Source organism: Pan paniscus, chromosome 18 (assembly GCF_029289425.2).
Source record: "Pan paniscus chromosome 18, NHGRI_mPanPan1-v2.0_pri, whole genome shotgun sequence".
NCBI lineage: Eukaryota > Metazoa > Chordata > Mammalia > Primates > Hominidae > Pan > Pan paniscus.
This window is the reverse complement of record NC_073267.2, coordinates 70224062-70249243: the sequence shown is the minus strand read 5'-3', so window position 1 is coordinate 70249243 and position 25182 is coordinate 70224062. Positions and strand designations below refer to the sequence as shown.

The 25182-nt window shown below is 35.7% G+C and overlaps 1 pseudogene; it reads right to left on the bottom strand.

Moving 5' to 3' along the window:
* LOC129394117 (uncharacterized) overlaps positions 1-25182 on the bottom strand; it is a 117078-nt pseudogene that overhangs the window by 91555 nt on the left and 341 nt on the right.

Genomic DNA, 25182 nt, shown 5'->3' with positions numbered 1-25182 from the left:
TTAACTTTGAACAGAAGGAGTTCCTTATTTAAGGCTGATTCAACTCCTCTAACTAAACTTTGAAGTCAATTTCTCTGCTGCCTTCTGGATTTAAGTGTTTCAGAGGAGAAGTCTGAGACCAGCTGTAGTTTCTTTGTTTATTTTGCCTAAATATATGTAGGATATTATATTTTTTCTTATAACCAATTTTGAAAAGAACCTGTGTATGCATTTATTGTTTTAAATTAATTGTTTTTTTAAATCTTCATATCTATTTTATGTTCAGCTTTGGAAATATACTTTGAATTATTTGTACTGGATTTTTTCCCCAACAGTTGAGAGATTTGTTTTATCATTAATTATAATGTTAGGTGTAGATTTTCTCTAAGCCCATCATCAAATTGAGCAATTTCTCTTCTATTCCAGGTTACTGAGAGTGTAATCATGAATGATATTGAACTCTAAAAATTTTTTTCTCTGTCTAATGAGATAGTAAATTTTTTTTCATCTATTCTGTTGATTTTGCAACTTACATAATTTGATTTTTCTAATGTGGAACAAGGTTTGCATTCCTGGATAAACCCACTTTTAATATATTGCTGGATTTATTTGCTGATATTTTGTTGAGGATTATTGCGTCTATCTTCCTGAGGGATATTGGTCTGTTATTTTCTCTTTCTCGTATGTCCTTTTCAAATTTTATTATCTGTATTGTGTTGCTCTTATAAAATAAGTTTGGAAGAGCCCACTTCTCCTCTATGTTTTAAAGGAGATTTGGGAAAGACTGCTATTAATTCTTCCTTAATTGTATGCTATAATTCACCTATGAAGCTATCCAAGCCTTTATTTGTTTTTTATTGTTGCTTTTTTTTGGTTACAAATACAGTCTTTAATAGATCCACAACCTGTCAGATTTTTCATTTATGTTAAGAAAATGCATTCTCTATTTTCAAGTACATTATATTAAACTTAAGAAATACTTTTTGAAACTATACAAAAAATAATTGCTTAGAAAAAAAATAGAAGAATTATTTCCAGGAGAGCAATTTTCTTTTTAGATGATGGAAAAATAAAATGTGGTAAATTTCATTCCTGCCACCAAAAATTTAGTGTTCAGTACAAAGGCAATGTTGGTCTTGCTTTACCGAGATCTCCTTATATCACATCTGGAATGCTATGTTTACTTTTGAGTGCCCTCTATTAGACAAACATCTACTAAATTCAGAGTACTCAGATTCAAATCTAGTTATGAGAGCCATGCAAACAGTGTGTGTCAGTGACATAGCCAGCATTCTAGATAAAAGAGGGGTGTTGGATTGTGTATGTACCTAATCTTAAAAGGTCAGTCTAGCTCATTGTTGCCAATTTCTTCAGGAGAAGCAACAAACTGAATTATCATGAAAATATTGGCATCTGACATATGTGGGGTAAGCTATAATGTAGGATTTGTTTTTGAGTGGCCTATTTAAGGAATGTGAATAGTACATAGAAATATACTTTTGAATAACTAAAAATAACAAAATAAGTTTTATCATTCAAAAGGGGTAATTTAGAGAAAGGACAATACCTGGATTTAAATATTTGCATAGCCATAACATAGAAGGAGGATCTGAAGCATTCTGTTTTAGGCAACAGCAGATGAGTAGAATATTGAGAATAATAAGTACCTACATAGCATTGTAATGTGTGGGAGGATTCAGAGCATTTACTTCTCAACATGGAATAAAGATGCCCTTTTATATCACTTTATGTTTGAGAAAAGGGAAATATAAAAAAGTTTAAATATATTATCTCAGATAAGATAGTTTCTATGTACAATATTAGAGTTGAGATTTAACCAGTGGTATGCTAGGGACACCTCCTAAGTGCTCCTGATATGGTTTGGCTGTGTCCCCACAGTATGGTTCCCCCATACTGTTCTCGTGATCTTGAATAAGTCTCACAAGATCTGGTGGTTTTATAAATGGGAGTTCTCTTGTACCACCTCTCTTGCCTGCCACCGTGTAAGACGTCCCTTTACTTTTCCTTAATCATCTCCCATGATTGCGAGGCCTCCCTCCTTCAGCCATGTGGAACTGTGAGTCCGTTAAAGTGCTTTCATTTATAAATTACCCAGTCTCGGGTATGTCTTTATTAGCAGCATGAGAAAGGACTAATATACCTTCCAAGAATGGATAATGTTCCACCTCACCCAATGTTATGTAGGTAGCCAGAAATTATCCTTAAATGATGTATTCACACCACAGAAAATTGGCAAATACTATAAACTACCCCCTCCCTAAGTGTCAACTGTTAATGATTTACCAGCTTACCATTGATTTAACCTACACATGCTGTTGCAAAGACTGTTCTTAACAACTATTTTGTATGGGAATTACAGAGATCTCAAGGTAAGAAAGAACTTTTTCTTTAGCAGTACATTTATACTAACAAATTACAGTATTTCTTAGCTTCTCCTTAACTTGGGGATGTTCAACTAGAGAGGGGATAACCAAATTAAGGGCTAAATAGATAATATGCAGACATTGGATAGAGGGATTGAAATTCTTCAGTGTAGAACCGTATGCCCTTCTTTCTATATTCTTTAGGTATTAAGAATCTATATAATGGCTTTGTAAGGGAGAAAAAGATCTTTTCCTCACACATTGCTAGGTTCATGGCCAAGGCCCTCATAATGAAATACAAATTAACAAATGTAAAGCACACAGGCTTATTTAATATAAATTTTACATGATATGGGAGACTTTATGAAGAAATGAAGACCCCCCAAAATGGTAAACCCTGTTTATTTTTATGCTAGTTTTGATGAATGAATGGATAGTCATGGAGAAGTATGATTGGATTAAAAGAAACTGTTATCTAATGGTAATAAACTGGGAGGAACTTAGTGAGACCTGTTTGTTCAGATTCTTTTCTGTGTCCCTGTGTCTTCAGAGAAAAGGATGTTCCTTTCTTTTTGGTCTAGGGAAGATTTTTATTGAATGAGGGTCTAATGATCAGCCTTAGTGGAAAGTCAGAAAATTCTTTCGGAGTTTTATGATGTTTCCTGGGATAAAGTGGAAGAAGGTCAGAGTGAAAGCTTCTTGTTTCTGTTGTTTTCTCAAATGCCAAAGAGCCATGTATTGGGCTAGCATTTCCTCAACTCCATAGGCATAAATAATAGCATTAATTTCAATTGGAATATTCTCACTAAGAAAAACAAAATTTTAGTTTCTTAAATTTGAGCCAGTGTTAAGTTTGACTTAACATATATCATTATTAAAAATATAGCATTTTTGAAAATTGAGAAACAACTCTAAACACCTTGAAGTTTCATTTGAAGTCAGGAGGCTGACTCATAAACCACATTAAACGTTTCCTAAAAATGCCATCCAACGTCTGGAAGGGTCATTTTATTTTGGGGGTGCATATTTCAGAGCAGCATGACATTTTCTTACAGTCTTGTTTTATGTTGTAAAATATTGCACTAAAATTGAAGTTAAGGTTAACAGACTTTAAAGTCTATTCTTTTAAGAAAAAAAAATGTCAATTTCCACCTTTCACGCAAAATGAAAGCCACCCAGAATACAGGTGTAATGCTGTTTAACAACGGTTAATTTAAAATTCATGTGCTGACTGCCCTTGCAGGAAGGGGTATGGGGTAGCAGGGAATTTGACAAAAAGTTTCTCTAATCATATATAATAATTTCATATGTATATATAATTTTATGTATATATAATTTTATATACATATATAAAACAATGAATAACTAATATTTATTTTTTGGAAATGAGGGAGCATTAGGGTGAAATAGAAAAAGTTTTCTGATTACTATTGTTTCATACTGGTGAAACTCTGGTTTTGGACAGAGAGTGTGTACATGTCCACCTGCTGAAAACAGTCTCTTTTCATGGGCACCACCATGGTGATAAGTGCAATTCAACTTTGCTCTTTCTACTTGAAGTCTCTCCAGCTTACCACTTTGGAAGTTATTTCACTTCTGACCTTGGCCATTATGATTTGCAGGCAAGTGACCGCAATCATTAGCAGCCTTCACAAATCTGCTTCCCCTCCTATGTTTTTTAAGGACAAGTGGATCTTTATTCTCTGTGTCATTTGTTATTTATTTGCTTATACTGAATATATTGGAAAAATTATATTTGAGAGATTGTAGATGAACTTTACCATTTAAAAATGGGTTTTCAATTATCTGTGAACCTTCTTAAATATCTTTTCTAATTTTTTTCTTAAGTTATTAAATATAAACAGCTTGATGCTTAACAATGCTATGTATTGTTTTCTCTTTCCCCATATGCATAGAAAGAAGAAAAGTGGAAAGGGTATATAAGAAAGGGAAGGAAAGAAAGAAGAAAGAAAGGGAGGCCATGAAATATAAATGAGCTCTATTAAACGTTGGCTAAGCATCATGCTAAATGATTTCACAGTTTTACCATTTTATCGTCTCAAAAGCTTATCATGTGCCTATTATTGTACACATTTTGGAGGTGAGTATATTGAGGCTCAACAGAGCCAAGAGACTTACTCAATGTTATAAAATAGTAAAAACTGTATAATGGGAATGTAGTTAATTGTTTAACAACAGCAAACCATTGCGTGTGATGAAAATGAAAATTCAATTATTTTTAAGAAAATTTTGAACTAGGTTATTAATACTATTGATCATGCTCTTTCCACCCTTATCTCTCATCAAAACAAAAAAAATGTATTGTAGAGTAGATCCGAGTGGTATCATTTTCAATTTGTAGTCTTCAATATCAGATAGATGTCCCTATGTGTTTTCTATATACAAAGTATTGAAACATACCAGGATAGCAGTCTACTTTATTAATACAGACAATATTTTAAAAACTACAAATTAAGTCAGAAATTCACTAATGATGAAGTAAAATTGTAGAAAGCATCTAGTTATAGGACTATAATCGTTAGTCCTAATGATTATAAGAGAACAGGGCTACTTCTGTAACTCAGATTAGATCCTTATATCCTCTTTCCTCATGTGGGGCCTTCACAGAATTTTTTAAAAGTTTTATTTCAGGTAACTTTATCCCTAGCTTTCTTTATTCAAAATCTGTGTAAGACGAAATATCATTCCCTTCCTGTACACACTCTGTTGTCTTGATATAACTATAAGTAACCTATCATACTTGTCTTGGCCCTTTATAGGTTTTAATATAACTCACTAGAGGCAAAAAGTAACTAAGAAACAGAGAAATGACAGACAAAAATCAATCAGGTGGTCCTCAATATTTTTCAGTTTGATTTGTGTGTACACACCACATTCTATTTGTTATGTTGAGACTTATAAAATGTATTTTGTAGATTGTATTTGGTACAATAAACTGTTTTGAATACATTGCATTAGAATTTTTAAAGAGCAACAGGTGAAAGATCATTTCAGCTTACCACTTGAGGGTGCTGCCTGCCATTCAACAGTTTAACCTGCATTATTTTTACCAGCTCATCAGAATTTCATTGTGTAGTAAATGAATAGCTTATTGCATGTTAACCTTATTACTTTATAAAATTGAGTTAGAAGTAAGACCAATTATGGCATTAGTCATAAAGAAGTGTTAGTTTTCAGGGACATTGAAGCAGTTGATGTAAAAGTGATAAAAACATAAAGCATGCATATGCTGGTGAATCATCCATCTCAATCATATGTTCCTCTAAACTAAATAGACAAGCTAAGTGTTGAAATGAAAAGGCATAATTAGGGTGTTTACAGTTGTTTTAGCTCTTTGGGAGGGTGTAACATGTTTATTGCCCAACTTTTGCAATTTTTGTCCTTATGTAAATTTTAATGACACAACTTTTAAAAACATAATGCTAGTAAAAAAGATATTTTTTAAAAAGTGTATATAAATGCTTATATGGACACTTGAAACTTCGTTTGCTTACATAGCCAGTTCTTATTCCCAAAGGTGAAATCTAACTCTTATCCCCAAAATTATCATCTACCTAGCTTTTAGCTACAGTAATGGCAATATTGATAATCAAGATAAGACAAAAATGACGATTATTTATAGCAATAAATACTGACATCAATGCAAGACATTTAAATGGATCACCCAATTTAATCTTCACCCTAGCACAATTTTGCAAATGAAGAAACAGCTGACATTATATAGTATCTCTACAACTTAACATCTCATAATTGGTAAGTAGTAGAAGTTGTACCTAAATCTATGTCTACCTAAAACTGGAGTTTCAAGCTCTCAACTACCATATGTAGACAGTTTTTTATATTCAAATTATACATTATATGTGATACCTTCTTACAGAGCAGCAGGTTTTCACTTCACCATCATCACCATCATCAATACCTCCACCACCATGGTTCACATTGTCATTCTTATCTGTTGGCATTCTAGGTGTTTAATTCTTTCTTTTAAAAAGGATCAGCTATATTTATATGTAGATAGATGATAGATGATAGATAGATAGATAGATAGATAACAAGCATACACACAGCTTTGGGGAACTTACACACAGTAGTAACATTCAGTTATTCACCATCCATATTATACAGTAGAATCCAAGTAGAACACCTGTCATGCCTCCCCTCCATCACGACCTACCTCCTCCTCAAAGGTAATCACTTATCTGACTTCTATCATCAGAAATTAGTTGGGTCTGTTTTTGAAATTTATATAAATGGAACCACAATTATGTGGTCTTTTTCACTTCAGATCTAGTTTATTCTGCTCAATATTACAGTTGTGACATTTGCAAAAGCAGTGGCATATAGCAGTACTTTATTTAGTTTTATTGCTGTATGTTATACCATTGTACAAATTTACAGGTTTTTATAAGTTATCCATTGGATTTAGATCATTTGGGTGTTTTATGTCTTTGATCTTTAAAATCAGTGCTGCTGTAAGCATTTTCTGTACATCTATTTTGGTGCACATTGACATGGCTTTCTTGGGTTTATGCCTAGTAATAGAAAAGTTGGTGATAATGTATGCATGAGTTATCTTTACTAGATACTACCAAATGGTTTTCCAACATGGTTATACCAATATGCTCTTCCACCTGCACCGTATTAGATTTCTATTTGATTCTCATCCTTTCTAACTGTTGGTGTTTTCAGTCATTTTAATTTTAGCCTTTTTAGTAGACGTATGACTTTTCACATTTCTGTTTAATTATCTTTAAATATATTTTTGACTTTGTCATAGACATGTTATAGATAGAAGGTGAATTACTAATGCTGGAAAAGCTACAGCAAAGTTTTAGTAAAAGGATGAGGTAGATTTAGGGTGGAGTTTATAGTGGTGAAGCAGCCCATACAAGTAGAACAAATTTATATTTTTGGACATTTGTGTGCATTTATGAACATCTTGAATTGAGTAAAGGATAGAGAATACCAAAAGTTGAAAAGGTCCCAGCAAAACTCTGAAGAATGGGGGAGGTGGGGGAAGAGTGAACGTCTTACATTACCTAAGGACAGCTATGATCATAAAACCTGAATAGAGTTATTTTGTCCTAAAGAATGACCACATCACCTAAAGGAGTAACAGAGGATCATGGAATCATGTGAGGAGTTTCTTCCTAGCTCTCATTCTACCTGAATGAAATTAAAATCTGAGTTTTATCTCTGTGTCACAAATCCAAACTGCAGTCTCCATTCAAACCCAGCTATCTAAAATTGTATTTATTTTATTTTAGAAATGGAGTTTTGCTTTTGTTGCCCAGACTGGAGTGCAATAGTGCCATCTCAGCTCACTGAAACCTCTGTTTCCCAGGTTCAAGCGATTCTCCTGCCTCAGCCTCACAAGTAGCTGGGACTACAGGCATGCACCTCAACACTCCCAGCTAATTTTGTATTTTTAGTAAAGATGGGGTTTCACCATGTTGGCCAGGCTGGTTTTGCACTCCTGATCTCAGGAGATCCGCCTGCCTTGGCCTCCCAAACTGCTGGGGTTACAGGCATGAGCCACCATGCCTGCCCTAAAATTTTAAATTATATATATATATATCCTTAAAATAAAATACAAATATATCACTGGGACCAAAAAGAGTGCTATGGACTAGTATAAATTATATATATATATATATACACACATGATATATATATATATACACATGATATATATATATATATACTTACTAGTCCATAGCACTCTTTTTGGTCCAAGTGATATATTTCTATTTCATTTAAAGTAAAATGGAGACTTCATTGACTTTGAAAAGTCATATATTCCTTTGTAGGTTTCGTAAAGGCATCACAGCTTAGTTACAATCATTAATGCTGGACTTGCAAACTGAGAGGTAAATAAGACCTGGATGATTTCTTCCTTTACACTTTGCTATGTTATGGATTTCACCAGTGTTCATTCATTGTAGCTTCAATTATATTTGATGATTTAGAGTTACTCTCTTTTACTAACTTCTGTGGTTGTTTTTCATTTTTATATATCACCACAATGTAAAATTCTGCTATTGAATTTCTCTCTATTTTTTTTTTTTCGCATCACAGATTTTATGGCTTTTTTTATGGTACCCAAATGCTTGGCCTTTAATTTCCTTTGCTGGAATTGTGCCATTTTATAGATTTCTACCCCTGGGTGAATCTAGGATTCAAGAAGCCTTTTATCTCTTATTCACGTCCCACAGTATTCTCTAACATTTATTCTCAAATTGGTTTTCTATGTCAGTAAACAAAACATGAAGATGACAATTTGAGAGACAGTTTAAAAAGACGAGCAACATTCCATTTTTAGTTTCTGGAGATATTTTGTGCTGAAGTCACAGGCTTTCATTATTCAAGACAAATTAAGATTTATGAAATTGCATTCCATCTATATGTATGGGCACAGTGTTGGCAACTGTGGATTTATGAAATAAAAGATGAAGATACATTTTCCTTTGGCTGTTAGAAAGGCTGTTCAAATGGTAATAAGCTAGAATTATCATTTTAAAAGATCTCTTATTTTCCTGTAAAATTACAGCAGCCACTTTTAAAATAAAATTTTCTCTCTCAGAGAAAAATGATCCATCATTATGGTTATTGAGAAATTTTCTACCTAAACTAATGAAGGTAACCCTTCTTTTATGTTATAAAACAATGGACTGATTTTTAAACATCTATCCGCAAGTATTTTTTACATCAAGGTATATTACACAGATTCGTAATTTCAAAAATTATAAAGACTATTTCTCTTAAAAACATTAAGCAGACAAAGAATGTAATAGGATTGCTAAAGTTTAATTTTGACTTTAGCAGTTCATTTGAAAATTAAATCTCAGCATTGAGTAACTTTTTGTTTTTAATTAGTTTCTTTTTCAGCTTTAGATTTATACCACATGATCAAATGGTCTCACTTTATGCAAAAATATGAAATTATTTTTTACATGTAACAAGGTAACTGTACAACTTTGCCCACAGCTTCATCTTCAAGATTTTTCTAAGCTAGTATGTGAATAAATAACTAATAACTAATAACATTAATAACTGTCCTGTTTCCCACATAAAGTCTCATTCCTCTCCTCTTATTTAGAAGCCTGCCTTTTACTAAAGGTGACATTAGGACAATATTATAGTTTTTGAAATAGTCAGAAAATATGCGTCTGAGATTTTAATTATTCATGGTTTAAGATCTTTCAATAGTTGTAATCTTTTTGTGTTCTTAATGAGTGACATAATTACTTGACCTTTCCATTGCCTTAGATTTCATATGGGCCCTTTTGTCTATCATTGCTCTTCCTTGAATCTAAAACTTGACATTCATTCCCTCATGGCTAGATATTGAAATAGATCTCCCTGCATCTAGGTTCTTCCTGCCTAGCATACCCATTGCATTAGCATTAGAGTTTTCTTTCTAGCATAGCATTTAGCAGCATGGGCTTTGGAATTAGTCAGCCATAGGTGTCGGCTCACTGCAACCTTGCTTCCCGGGTTCAAGCGATTCTCCTGCCTTAGCCTCACAAATAGCTGAGACTACAGGAACACACCACCACTCCCAGCTAATTTTGTATTTCTAGTAGAGATGGGGTTTCACCATGTTGGCCAGGCTGGTCTCGAACTCCTGATCTCAGGTGATCTGCCCGCCTCGGCCTCCCAGAGTGCTGGGATCACAGGTGTGAGCCAACATGCCTGGCCTAAAATTTTAAATGATAGTTTTTTTACTAGTCCATAGCACTCTTTTTGGTCCTAGTGATATTTTTGTATTTTATTTTAAGGAAAATGGGATCTTTGTAGACTTTGAAAAGGTCATATGTTCCTTTGTAGGTTTCATAAAGGCATCACAGCTCAGTTAAAAACATTAATGTTGGACTTACGAACTGATAGGTAAAAAAGACCTGGATGTTTTCTCCCTTTATACTTTATAGGTGTGAGTCCAGCTCTACCTCATTCTAACTGTGAACCTAAAATACCTTGCATAACTTCTCTGGGTCTCTGTTTCCAATCTGGGGAAGTTGGGCTAATAATGATACGTAATTCAGAGGACTGAAAGGATTAGCCCAGATCATGTGGGCTTTTATCATACATAGTGCCTGATACGCTTTGGATATTTGTCCTCACCTAAATCTCATATTGAATTGTAATCCCCAGTGCCGGAGGTGCGGCCTGGTGGGAACTGTCTGGATCATGGGGGCTCATTCCTCATGGCAGCTTGGTGCTGCCTTAGTGATAGTGAGTTAGTTCTCATGAGATCTGGTGGTTTAAGTGTGTGGTAGCTCCCCCTCCACTCTCTCTCTTGCTTTCACCATGTGATGTAGAAGCTCTCGTTTGATCTTTTGCCATGAGTAAAAGCTTCCTGAAGTCTCACCAGAAGCCATGTTTCCTGTACAGCCTGCAGAACTGTGAGCCAATGAAATCTCTTTTCTTTATAAATTATCCAGTCTCAGGTATTTCTTTATAGCAAAACCAGAATGGCCTAATACAGTGCCTGTAATTAGTATTTGCCTAGTATATGCTCAAAACTAGAAGTGGTATTATATTCATATTTTGGCAGAACTCCTTCTGCCAGGAGATGATGGATTTCTTGAGAAGAGGGAGGATACTTTTGTTTTTGTTTTGTTTTCCTTAGCCTGACTATATAGGATGGAGCTGATAAAGAATAAAATCTCCATATGTGATTTTACTTTAACGACATGTAATTCAACTGAATAATAAGGTCTACCTCACCATTCTGTATGTCTGTACTTAAGTCTACTGATGAAACTGCCTCTGCAAAAATCGTGACAGTAAGAGAAATCTGACATGGCTGACCCCATCTTGCTTCTAGTCTCGCAGGCTGGCTGTCTTTGCTCATTCCTGGGAATGAGCCAAGCTAACTTAGGGAAGTATTTAGTTTATAGTTTAAATGACGGTAGCCCTTCCCCAAAACTAAACCAGCCTTGTAAAACTAATGAAAGGCCACCAGGTTAGGAAGTGGAGAGGGACCTGAATTCTGCTAAGATACAGGCTTAGTTAAATGATTATCAGCCATTATTCTGGAGGTCATAAGATTTGTAACTTCCTCAGGTTCTGCTGTAATTAACCTAAGATTGGCCTTTTGAAATGCCTTCAGGCTTTTGCATTTCTGACAACTGGATGGTCCAACCAGGATCTGTCCTTCCCTCAACCAGTCCTGCGGCCCCCACCCAGAAGCAGACTCAGCCAGGAGTACCATTTTTCACACCCCTATGATTCCATCCCCAACCAATCAGCAGCACCCATATCTTGGGCCTCTGCCCATCAAGCTATCTTTGAAGAATATCTAACCTCCAAGCCTTCTGCAAGATTGATTTTAGTAATAACTCTGTCTCCCACATACAGTGGCCAGCCTCACGTTAATTACACTTTCACTTTAACTGCAATGCCATGGTCTCAGTGGATTGATTTTGTCTATTCAGTGGGCAGGAAGAACCCATAAGGTGGTTACTCTGATACTGCATCCTCACGGCATTTACTACTGCCTCCTCTTGGGGTTCTCTCTATCTGGTGACCCCAGTTCTGGTCATATCCTTGTCTCTGAGATCAATCCTATGACTCGTATGGGAGAGTCAATGATATCTTTCAAATCCTTTCAGTATATTCTAACATTCAATCACCACACATCCACCACCTAAGTGGAACTGAATGTGTTGCTGAATTTGACCCAATTCTCGTTTGCTGGTTTGCTTAACCACTTGTAGCTTATAAATTTGAGTCCTACATCAACCATGGACTTTTTCACTCTTCTTCTCTTCTGTAGAATTTACTTTAGCATTCTAATTAATGCCCAGAAATAGAAAGGATTCTTTATGCAATATATGCATCACTCCAAAAAAAATAAAAACGCTGCTCTTCTCATAAACTCAAATGATATGAAATTCACTCTCTCCTAAGACATCCCTTTCCTTATTACCGCTTAGAAAGTTTTCCTTTGCTAAGCTGATTTCTATCCTCCAGAAGCTTTCTTCCTGTGGCTCCAGTTCTATCATTTAAGTCCAATAAAGGTAAGCCTAGTTCACTTCCAATATTCAAAGATAGCTCTTGCTTACTATCTGAGGCTGTCTCATTAAAAAAGCAATTGCTTCTTTCACCTATGCTTTATGGACCTTAATCTTGTATTTTCTAAATGATAACCATTAGAGAGATTTAATTTTTCTGCATCCTTGAAAATGACCCGTACCCAGACCCAACAGTAGTGTGGCCTGTCCAATATGGGAAAGTTTTGCCAAATATTCTCTGGGTACCAAACTTCCAGATCAATTTTAGACTGATTTAGTAATCCATTACTATTGATTTTTGCTGAAATTACCATTAACTGGAAACTTAACACTTTTTTATTATTTGCTTCTGATATTCATTCACCTCTCTCCTACCTTCAAACTACCAGATTGTTTTAGCAGACATATGTTTTGCCCTATTAAATTTTATTGCTAATTTCTGACTCACTCTTTTAGCACACTGCCAAAATATTTTTGGATCTTGATTTTATCAGTATCTGAAATAGAGTCATTTTCCTCCTTAGGCTCCCAACCACTTACCATCCACCTCTGGAATTACTTGTCCTTTCAGCTAACTGGTAACCAAGCTCATTAATATTTATAGCATTTCTAAAATGCCAACACCTCTTCTGAAATATCTCTCACTTTCAACATAGAGTATACTCTATGAATTCCAAATTTCAAGATATTAAGGAGAATGCATAATTTATAAACATATATGCATATAATCTTACATCTGAATGCTTTTTTACCATGTTTACACCATAATTTCTTTCATGTACATTAAAAACACTTGTACAAGTACAAATTTGTTTTCTACTTTTGCCCATAAATGTCAGAAAGAAGATGCATATTTTATAAGAATACACTGTCACTTTTTTCTTTCTAAATTAAGTTTTAAGTATTTAAATATAAAAATTTATTATTTAAATTATTGACTAATTTCATTTTTATCATTACTATATTCTCCATAATTTATAAGAGCTTGAATTTCAATTACTAACACATTTCTGAGATAACGTGTTTTAAAATATATAGAAACCCAGGTCTTTTGAGGTGGTGGTGTTTAAATCCAAACAGTAGAGAGAAAAAAGCGTAAGAAGAAGTTCTCTGTTGGCTTTGCATCTGTCTTGGCTTGTTTCAGAGTAAATTTATTTTAGAATCTATCTCTTCCCTCCACTTTCTCTACGACATGTTGTGTCTTCTTTACCTCCCCTGCATAACTTGAGCTAATCAATAACAAAGGTCTCCTGCACAAAGACAATGGCCTCCTAACCAATGTCCTTTAAGACTCTACCACCTCGACACAGGAAATTAAAGAGAATTTTACAAGTTAAAATCTTATTTTCATGCCTATGCTTTATTACTCTCAGAGAATAATTACAACAAATTTCTAATTACTGAGCTCTCAAATGAAAGTTTCTGTGATTTGACACCCCCACTCCAAAACAAGTCCTCCCCCGTGTCATTTCGTAGAACTACTCATAGTTCAACTTGGTAGGCTTTTTTTATACCCACTAACTCCTTTGATCCCAGTTTGGTGGGAAATGCTGTTGTTTTCTGCATTCATGTCCCTTTCTTATTTTCCTATTGGGCATATAATTATCACCATTTCAAACTAATGGGCATAATTATTTTAGAGAACTTTCACATTTACAGAAAAATTGAGCAGGAAGTACAGAGATTTTCCATATACTCTTTCCTAACCCTCTGCCCTAGAGTTTCCCTTACCTTTAACAACTTGCATTCGTGTAGTACATTGTTTACAATTGAGGAACCAATATAGATACATTATTAACTAAAGTCCTTAGTCTTTATTAGATTTCACTCCTTGTGTTTGTAGTTCTGTGGATTTTTACAAATGGATAATATCATTCATCTGTGTCATCTGTTCACTGTTATAGTATATTACAAAGTAGTTTCAGTGCCCCCAAAATCTTGTTGTACACCTATCCATCAAAACCCTGGCAACCATTGATCTTTTTACTGTCACTATAACTTTAGTTTTCAGAATGTCATATAGTTGAAACTATATAGTATGTGGTCTTTTCTGATTGGCTTCTTTCTCTTAGTAGGTTTCCTTCTTGTCTTTTCATGGTTTTATAGCTCATTTCTTTTTAGCGCTAAATAATATTCTCTTCTCTGAAAGTACAACAGTTTATTCATTCACCTGCTGAAAGACAGTTTGGTTGCTTCCAAATTTTGGCAATTAGGCTGCTGTGTGCATTCATATGCAGGATTCTGTGTGGGCGTAAGTTTCAACTCATTTGGGCAAATATCTAGAATTGCAATTGCTAGACTGTATTGGTAAGACTATGTTAAACTTTGTAAAACACTGCCAAAATTTTTCCCAAAGTGGCTATTTTTTATTTCCACCAACAATGAATGAAAATTCCCGTTTCTCTACATCCTCACCAGCATTTGGTATTGTCAAATTGTCGGTTTTAGCCATTATAATATATGCGTAGTGATATTTTGCTGTCACTTTAATTTGCAATTCTCTAATGATACATGAGGTTAGCGTGTTTTCATATGCCTATTTTGTCATTCTTATATCATCTTTGGTGAGGTATCTGTTCAGATAGTTTGCTTCTTTAAATTGCTTTTTTCTAATTGTTGTTACAAACACATTTTTTTACCTTTATATTTTTATTTTTATTTTATTTTATTTTATTATTATTATTATTTTGAGATGAGGCCACACTATGTTGTGAAGGCTGGTCTCGAACTCCTGGGCTCAAGTGATACTCCTGCCTTGGCCTCCCAAAGTGCTGGGATTTCACACGTGAGCCATTGCACCTCAAACATCATTAAAAAAATAAAAATTTAAGGCAAAATCCTCTTAAAACCTTGCTTATTCCCATCAGTCATAGTACTCTGTCACCCCGTGCACGGCTCTTTAAATTCTATACATAATTTATGAAAACACTTGTAATAACTAATCAAAATGAGCTGCTTACACATTTTCTCCTCTTATAGATGACTGTAAAGGCTTTCAAAACAGAAGCATATCTGTATCTCCAGCCATGTGTGTTTCCAGTCACAGAAGAAGCATTCAATAAATTATTTTGAATGGATGAATTCAGCTAACACAGTCTCTATAGCCAGTTGTCTAAGTCATTGTCTAAAGCATATGGTAAAATTTCTTATTTCAAAAACAGAACAGTAACAATTGAAGGCTTTTCAGAAAGAATAAAACATTTGAAGGAGGTAACTAATCTATCAGACTTTTAAAAAAAATATTTGATGCTTTGTTCCTACTTCGTCCTCTGGTTTCTCATCACTTAAAATGCCAGAGTTAGCTAGCTATATAATTCTCGCAAAATCCATTCCCTTTAACATGAACTCTTTACCAACAAATAAAAGAATGTCTAAGCACTTATTGATCATTTCCAGCTAGTCAGTAATCAGTTCTAATGGGGAGACAAAGACAGTGGTGGAATTATTTTCACTTCTTAAATGGACCCAAATTCATTGAACATCTTAAAGAAAAAAATTATCATCATTTTGTTTATTTTTTTTTTGAGACAATGGCATGGTTTGGCTGCATCCCCACTGAAATCTCAACTTGAATTGTAACTCCCAGAATTCCCACCTGTTGTGGGAGGAACCCAGGGTGAGGTAATTGAATCATGGGGGCCAGTCTTTCCAGTGCTAGTCTCATGATAGTGAATAACTCTCATGAGATCTGATGGGTGTATCAGTGGCATCCGTTTTTCCTTCTTCCTCATTTTTCTCTTGCCACTGCCACGTAAGAAGTGGCTTTAGCCTCACACCATGATTCTGAGGCCTCCCCAGCCATGTGGAACTGTAAGTCCAATTAAACCCCTTTTTGTTCCCAGGTTTGGCTGTGTCTTTATCAGCAGCATGAAAAGGAACTAACACTAAATTCGTACCCGTAGAGTGGGGCATTGCTGAAAAGATATCTGAAAATGTGGAAGTGACTTTGGAATTGGGTAACAGGCAGAGGTTGGAATAGTTTGCAGAGCTCAGAAGAAGAAAGGAAAATGTGGGAAAGCTTGGAACCTCCTAGAGACTTGTGGAATTGCTTTGACAAATTGATAGTAATATGAACAACAAGGTCCAGGCTGAGGTGGTCTCAAATGGAGATGAGGAATTTGTTGGGAACTAGAGCAAAGGTGAGTCTTGTTATGTCTTAGCAAAGAGACTAGTGGCATGTTGCCCCTGCCTTAGAGATTTGTGAAACTTTGAACTTGGGAGAGATGATTTAGGGTATCTGGCAAAAGAAATTTCTAAGCAGCAAAACATTCAAAAGGTGACTTGGGTGCTGTTAAAAGCATTCCATTTTAAAAGGGAAACAGAGCATAAAAGTTCAGAACATTTGTAGCTTGATGGTGCAGTAGAAAAGAAAAACCCATTTTTTGAGGAGACATTTAAGCCAGCTGCAGAAATTTGCATAAGTAGCAAGAAGCCTAATGTTAATCCTCAAGACCAGGGGGAAAATATCTCCAGGCCATGTCAGAGACCTTCACGGCAACCCCTCCCATCACAGGTCTGGAGGCTTAGGAGGAAAAAGTGGTTTTGTGGGTTGGGCCCAGGGTCCCAGTGCTGGGTGCAGCCTAGGGACTTGGTGTCCTGTGTCTCACCAGCTCCAGCCATGTCTGAAAAGGGCCAATGCAGAGCTTGGGCCATGGCTTCAGAGGATGCAAGCCCCAAGCCTTGGCAGCCTTCAGGTGGTGTTGAGCTTGCAGTGTACAGAAGTCACGAATTGAGGTTTGGGAACCTCCACCTTGATATTAGAAGATGTATGGAAACACCTGGATGTCCAGGCTAAAGTTTGCTACAGAGGCAGGGCCCTCATGGAGAACCTCTGCTAGGGCAGCACAGAAGGGAAATGTGGCATTGGAGTCCCCATACAGAGTCCCTACTAGGGCACTGCCTAGTGGAGCTGTGAGAAGAGGGCTACTGTTCTCCAGACCCCAGAATGGTAGATCCACTGACAACTTGCACCGTGAGCCTGGAAAAGCTGCAGACACTCAATGCCAGCCCATGAAAGCAGCAAGGAAGGAGGCTGTACCCTGCAAAGCCACAGGGGTGGAGCTGCCCAAGATCCTGGAAACCCACCTCTTGCATCAGCCTGACCTGGATGTGAGACCTGGAGTCAAAGGAAATCATTTTGGACCTTCAAAATTTGACTGCCTAGCTGGATTTCAGACTTGCATGGGCCCTGTAACCCCTTTGTTTTGGCCAGGTTCTCCGATTTGGAATGGCTGTATTTGCCAAATACCTGTACCCCCATTGTATCTGGGAATGTATCTACCTACACCCCCATTGTATCTACTTTTGATTTTGCAGGCTCATAGGGGGAAGGGACTTGACTTGTCTCAGATGAGACTTTGGACTGTGGACTTTTGGTTTAATGCTGAAATGACTTAAGACTTTGTGAGACTGCTGAGAAGGCGTGATTGGTTTTGAAATGGGAAGACATGATATTTGGAGGGGCCAGGGGTGGAAGAATATGGTTTGGCTGTGTCCTCACCAAAATCTCAACTTGGATTTTATCTCCCAGAATTCCCACATGTTGTGAGAGGGACCCAGTGAGAGGTAACTGAATCATGGGGGCCGGTCTTTCCCTTGCTATATCGTGATAGTGAATAAGTCCTACAAGATGTGATGGGTTTATCAGGGGTTGCCATTTTGGCTTCTTCCTCATTTTTCTCTTGCCACCGCCATGATTGTGAGACCCCCCCAGCCATGTGGAACTGTAAGTCCAATTAAACCTCTTTTTGTTCCCAGTTTTGGGTGTGTCTTTATCAGCAGCATGAGGACAAACTAATATTGGTAGAGTCTTCCTCTGTCACCCAGGCTGGAGGGCAGTGATATGATCACAGCTCACTGCAACCTAAACCTCCTAGGCTCAAGTGATTCTCCCACCTCACCCTCTCAAGCAGCTGGGACAACAGGTGCTTACCACCACACCCGGTTAATTTAAACATTTTTTGTAGAGACAGTCTCTTTTCATGTTGCCAAGGCTGGTCTCAAACTCTTGGGCTCAAATAATCAAGTGTGTATGTGTGTGTGTGTGTGTGCGCGTGTCTGTGTGTGTATGTGCGCATTTGTAATTTGAGAGGATCGGAAGGTGAAGATGAATTTAGCAATATCTGGTACAACTGAGAAGGTATATACTTTTATCTGATCTAGAATTCACATCTAGTTATTCACTTTTTGAAAACGCTCACACACTCGAAAGCAACCACCTATGAGATATCATTTTTAATTGCAAAATACAGGGAATAACCTACACGATCATCAATATAGTCATATGGTGGAATGCTATACAACAGATAACATAAATAACAAGGACAACACTAGTTATCATGAACAGGGCTCAAAAACAATGTTAGGCAAGTTGCAGAAGGTACAAAATGGTAGAATTTATATAAATTACAAATTAATACATTTAGTCTTTATACGAACACATATTATAAAGCATATGTTAAAAATAGACCAGCAGGGAAGGATTCTGGGAAGATGGTAAAGCAGAAAGCCCCAGAAATCTGTCACCCCACCTATATAATAATTGGACTGGCAGAATCTGTCTAATGTAACTATTTTGGAACTTGAGTATATTGAAGGATCCCAACTTTCAGGGTAAGGCTTGAATGATAAATTACGGTTAATTTTGGTCAATTCCAGCCCCCGGGGAAAGGTAGATTTTCTCAAAGAAAAAAAACAGGGTACAGTTTGTGGAAAAGGTTGCTGACAAAGCAACATGTAGGGCTCATTATAACAGAGACAAGGATTAGACCATGTGATATCAAAGCTCATAATGTTTAAAATTAGCCTGTGCAGCTCCAGGCATTGTCATGGAGGGTAAAGGTTATTTCCCTTTTAGCTACCTCAAACTACAATGTGGGAATTTTCAGATCCTTAGCAGACCATATATGTCCAAGTACTGATTCCAAATTCCTCTAGTCTTCCAAATTCTGTCCTTTCTCCCTAGGGCATATTGCCCGTTCTTTTCAGCCAAGCCATCCTTCAGCATTCTGGGCCGCATGAGTGCAGCTCAAATGTAATGCCAAACAAATCAACAGAATAGCTGTCAGGCCTTCACTGGAAACAATATTAGCCTTGTCTGTTCATACTGAGAGCAGAATGGAAGTGACACAAATAAAATGTAATGGGATAAAATATATTGCTCAATGTACAGTAACAAGGAGCTATTGGTTGACATTTTTTTCTCTCTCCTCACTACAATTCAATATAGTTTCTCCATGATTTCTACATAGTGTTAGTTAACAGAGTGCCTGCATCAGTGTCAAACACATAGTTGGAGGACAATAAATGCACTTTTAATGAATTTATAGATGAATTAAATCAGATTCAATGAATTGGTTATAGAATTTGTACTAAGACTCTATGCAGAATCTCAAAGTTGGAAAAAAATCTTTGCGTAAAAGCCATTGGAAGGCCAGGCACAGTAATCATGCCTGTAATCTTAGCACATTGAGAGGCTGAGGCAGGAGGATTGCTTGAGCCCAGGAGTTCAAGGCTACTATGAGCCATGATGGTGCCATTGCACTCCAGCCTGGGTGACAGAGGGAGATCCTGTCTCATAAAATAAATCTATAAAAGTAAAAGCCATCTGGTGCACCTATTTTCCCTAATAATGAGTTCTTTCCACTAGGTTCCTCATGCGTATTTATTTTGATGCAAGTTTAATAGAAAATGTATTACCACACGAATCGCTTAATTCCAATGACACACCATCCCAAACGTCTGAAAGTTTCTTATACTAAAGTATATTGATGGTTCTTGCACTGAACCCATCAGAGATGGATTGTGGGAATCAGATAAATATGAAGACGATCACATAAGCCAACACTATTGCATTTGGATCTATGGCAAGCCTATATGCTCAAAGCATTAATAACATATGATATATTTTTAAATAACAGAATATCATGCCTTTACATCTACAATTTTATTTTGCTCAATATAACTCCCTTTCGTCTCAATAAATTGCATTCTCTAAGTTTAAGAAGCAGGTGTAAGTCAGAGGAATTGACAGGCATCTTTGGATGTCCAATATTTCCATGGTACTGCTTTGCATTTCATGAACAAAACCTCTTTTCATCTTTGCAATAAAGTAGGTACTGCCATTAAGTCTACTCTCAGAGGAAACAGGTGTAGGAAATTTAAGAAACACATCCAAGGTCACACAGCATGTACATCGTGGAGCTGGCACTTGAACTTGTGTCTATCTGGCTAGAAAGTCCATTCTTTATTCCTGAGTTCACCACCTTCCAGCTATGTTTATCATTTATTTCCTAAACTGCTCAGGATAGTAAAAATCCAGAGATATTCTTGGCAAAGAATCGACTTGCTAAAACACACATGCCATTGGTTCTTCTCTAACATTTAACATTTGTGATACTGTTTGCTGAACAGAAAGAAATGGTAAGACTCGAGACCAAATGTTTACTGAGCAGATTATTCTTGATGGCCTTCTGCTTAAAAGTTTAAAATTAAAAATAGAACACTACTCACTGTTTGTCCCCTGCCAAACTGTGTGGGAGCAGCAGCACAGATTGCAGGGCAAGGCTTCGGAAGCTCGAAGCTCAGCAATACATCTTCCTTTGTCCCCAGTGTTAATATCCTCTCTCCTTTTCTTTCAGGACAGAAAATAGTAACTAATAGCTTTAATAGCTGCCACTTCCATCACTTTAACTGCGAGTAAGCTCAGATTTTCTTTCACCCTTCAGAATCTACAGACCACGGATGGCCACCTACGGCTCTGTGGAGTCCTGGAACTGTTGCTTTGAGGGAATTACCGCCATGCTTCCCAAAATACGTCTCACCACAAAAATGGTAAATGCTGATACGGGAGCAAAGATGGGAACTTAGGAGACTGTAAATATGTCCCTCAGTTCTCTGTGTATACCTTGGGTTTCTCACCCTGAGGGAATGTAGTTGCAGCTGTACTACGTGGGAAGAGTAAGCGAGAATGTTCTTTTTCCTTTGTCAGAAGTCGTGGAGCAAGGAAATTTTGCCTGGGGAGGAGGTGGAATGAAATGAATTATGTCCTTTTCTCTTGATCTGTTTAGCTAAGCAGCAATGTTTCTATTGGTGATGGAGGGCGTTGCTGCTGATTCTGCAGTCGAATATGTTAATGTGCTAGGTAAATAAGAGGGGAATTCTGAAACAACTCTGTGATTACAGAAGACAGAGCTGAGTTTTATTTCCACCTCTGCCACTTGCTAGTTGAGTAATCCAAGCTCTGTAATATAAGCTTTTTGAAACTTTGTTTTCCCAGTTGTATATTAGATGGTATGAGCCTACCTTGCAGAGATGCCATAAGAATAGGGTTGCCAGATTTATCAAAAATGCTTGGTACTTAGTTAAATTAGAATTTTAGATGAACAAGTTGTCTCAATAGAAGTATTTCCCAAATATTACATGGTGCATACTTATACACTATATACTCTATATAATATATATTTATACACTATATACTCTATATAATATATACTTATACACTATATACTCTATATAATATATACTTATACACTATATACTCTATATAATATATACTTATACACTATATATTCTATATAATATATACTTATACACTATATACTCTATATAATATATACTTATACACTATATAGTCTATATAATATATACTTATACACTATATACTCTATATAATATATACTTATACACTATATACTCTATATGATATATACTTATACTATATACTATATATATGGTTTCTTTTTTATCTGAAATTCAGATTAAAGTTGGTGTCTTGTATTTTATCTGCCAGTCTACTAGAGAAGTTAATAAAGCATCTACTAGCACAATACTTGACACAGATTTGATGCTCACCAGAATTTATTTTTCTTTCCAATTTCTACATTTTTGTTTCATGCTCCAAACAAGGGCTCATTTTTTTTAACTGTCAAAATGAGTCAAAATTGAATTGTGTTTCCCTGAAGCCACAAAATAGTAAAATATCAAATGTTCTCTTTGATGAGGGCACTAGCTAAGGAATTTCTGCTCCCTGCCATTAAAGATTCTAGGGAAGCTCAGTGTACCAAGGTTGAATCTCTTTCAATAACTGACTTCAGAAGTAAATTAGTTTGTCAACTAGTAAATACAAATAAGTATTGCTTGAGTTTATATGGCATCATTTTCAGTGGAGGCACAGATATTTAATTTCAAGATATTGCATTTGACTATGCAGCAAAAAAGAAACAGCAGAGGTAACTCTTATTTCATACCTAGAGAAATTGAGGCACTGATTGGTTCAGCAAATCATTTACTCACAAAGACCCAGTCGATCAGAAGGCAGAAACAAAATAAAATCAAAAGTAAATTCCCTGAATTATACTCAAATTTTATTTTTCTATTAGACTTCATAAGATGACGAGAAGAGGAAATAAGATGGGATATATGGAAGTATTTAGAAATCTTCAGATAAAAGGGCAGTACAAGAAAACATTGTTTTTATGTAGAAACTAAATATATTTGTCACAATTAAATCTATTTTCTATCATTGCAATATTAAAATAAAGAGTAAGTGAGCTGTAAATAGCATTTAAATTAGATTAACGTCCACAAAGGTTGGTAGTATGAAATGTAACTCTAATTTCATTTTACAGTTGGATTAAATCCAGCCTTCTATCAATGTGTTATTAAATTCAATTTAAAAAATTCCTTCTGCTGCTAAAAATAAGCACTTTTTCTTAAAAGGATAATCATTGGAAAATTATACGTTTATTTTTAATGTTTACCTATTAAGTGTAGTAAATATTACAATATGCGCACAATTGATTTATCTACTACCCACAGGCAAATGAATATTAAACTTTTTTTACCGGCCTGATATTGTAGAAAAGAACATTTACGATCCTTAACATCCCTTAGATAATCAGAATACTATGCTCTGCATTTGATATGGAGCTTGAAACTTGTCCCCATTTATATTTAATCTCATTTCTTTTCATTTTTCAAGTTCAAAATAAAGACCATTTTATTCCTGTAGGAACTATTTTGCAATATACTATAAATAAATAAATATATAAAATGAGCAATGTGCAAAATATAACCTCAATTGGCTTAGAATTAGTCTCTACTTATGTTCAAGAAAAAGTGAATATATTTAAACATATAAAAATATTTGGAGGAAATCTATTTTATGTTGGAGTTGGCATCATTAACTGAGATATTAAAATACTGGCCATGCTTTTGGGCCAGGTATCTGCAATTATGCTTCCTAGCATTTTTGGAATTCTCCTTCATGCAGATCTTTAAAGACATAGACTATTTAATGCTGTTCTATTAATGCCAAATAATTGTTTTCAGATTTGCTTATTTTTCAACCTAAATATTTCACCTTTTTGTTTTTCTAAAGGCAGTGTGAGGTCCACAGGAGGAAGTCTATAGCTTTCATCTTGATTTATAGAGATGATGATAAAAGTTTAGTCTCACAGCTTGTTCCCCACTCATCTGGTAGAATGCAGCCTACAGCATATGTTCAAAGACAGGTTATCCATAGCTGAATGTAGTTTGATTTTGGTAAATATAGCCTACAGTAGGAACATATTGAATTTAGGTTCAATTGCACAGGAAAGAAAAGTAAGAATATTCCAATATGCAATATATTTCCCAATTAGTTTTATGCCTAAGATCTTTGTCTCGTTTTGTTTTTCCCCCTCAATCCTTAGGAAGTTAAACTCACAGTACACAATGGTCAATATACATGATAAACCTATTGATGAAATATTTAGCCTAAATGTTATGGTTATGAGATTAATTCATTCAGAAAATAATTTTCTTGAATGCTTTATACATGGTAAACACTGTGATAGGGAAGAGGTCTACACTGCCTCAATTCTTATCAGGTTTATAATCTATTATGAAAAATAGATACATATGCAAATTACAAATAATGAAGCATGTTATAGTGAAAAAGCACAGGATGTCACGAAATAATATAACAGAATATTAGGAAAGACTTTTCTGGGAAGGAATATTTATGCGGAGAGTCTACAGAATGAAGAATCAGCCAGCCAAAGAGTGGAAGAAATAATGCTCTTGTCAGAAGACTTGAATGTACTTGGCAAAGGGGCATGGTACCAATCAAAGAGGAAGTCAGATCTTGCTGAACCTTTGGAAAGTCAATAGCAGGGAAATGACAAATTGATTTACATTTTCTCTTTGCTGTGGATAGAGAACGCACCAAAGTTGGCAAGGAAAGAAGAAAGAGAATCAATACAGAAGCTCATTGGAATTGTGTGGTGGTGATGGAGGTGGAGAGAAATGTACTGTTCGGTACATACCTGCGGTCATTATTCCCAATGGCTAAGAGAAAACAAAACAAAACAAAAATCCTAGGCATAAAATTAACTTGAAAATACATTGCATATTGGAGTATTCTCACTTACAGAAACATCTTTCCAGTAACCCCAGAGAAGCCTAAAACACACACTGACAATGAAAACATTAAAGAAACCCTCTGCAATAAATGATAGTAATTAAAAGATCCAATTAATGTTATATCCTTTGCAAAGGCATCATCTCATATAGGCAGGGTAAACTCTCCTTTCTTCTTAACACACACTTCCAAGGCCCACTCTGTTCCAACAGTGCAGAGAAACGGTGTGCTCTCTTGTTGGCCATCCTTACAGGGGCTTCTCATTCATTCTTGACTTTCTCTCGCCTTGCTACTCAGCTCCTTTACCGTATTTTTCACACAGCAGATGTTAAACATGTGTGTAAACAGGTGAAATATATTAATGACAGTTTCTATG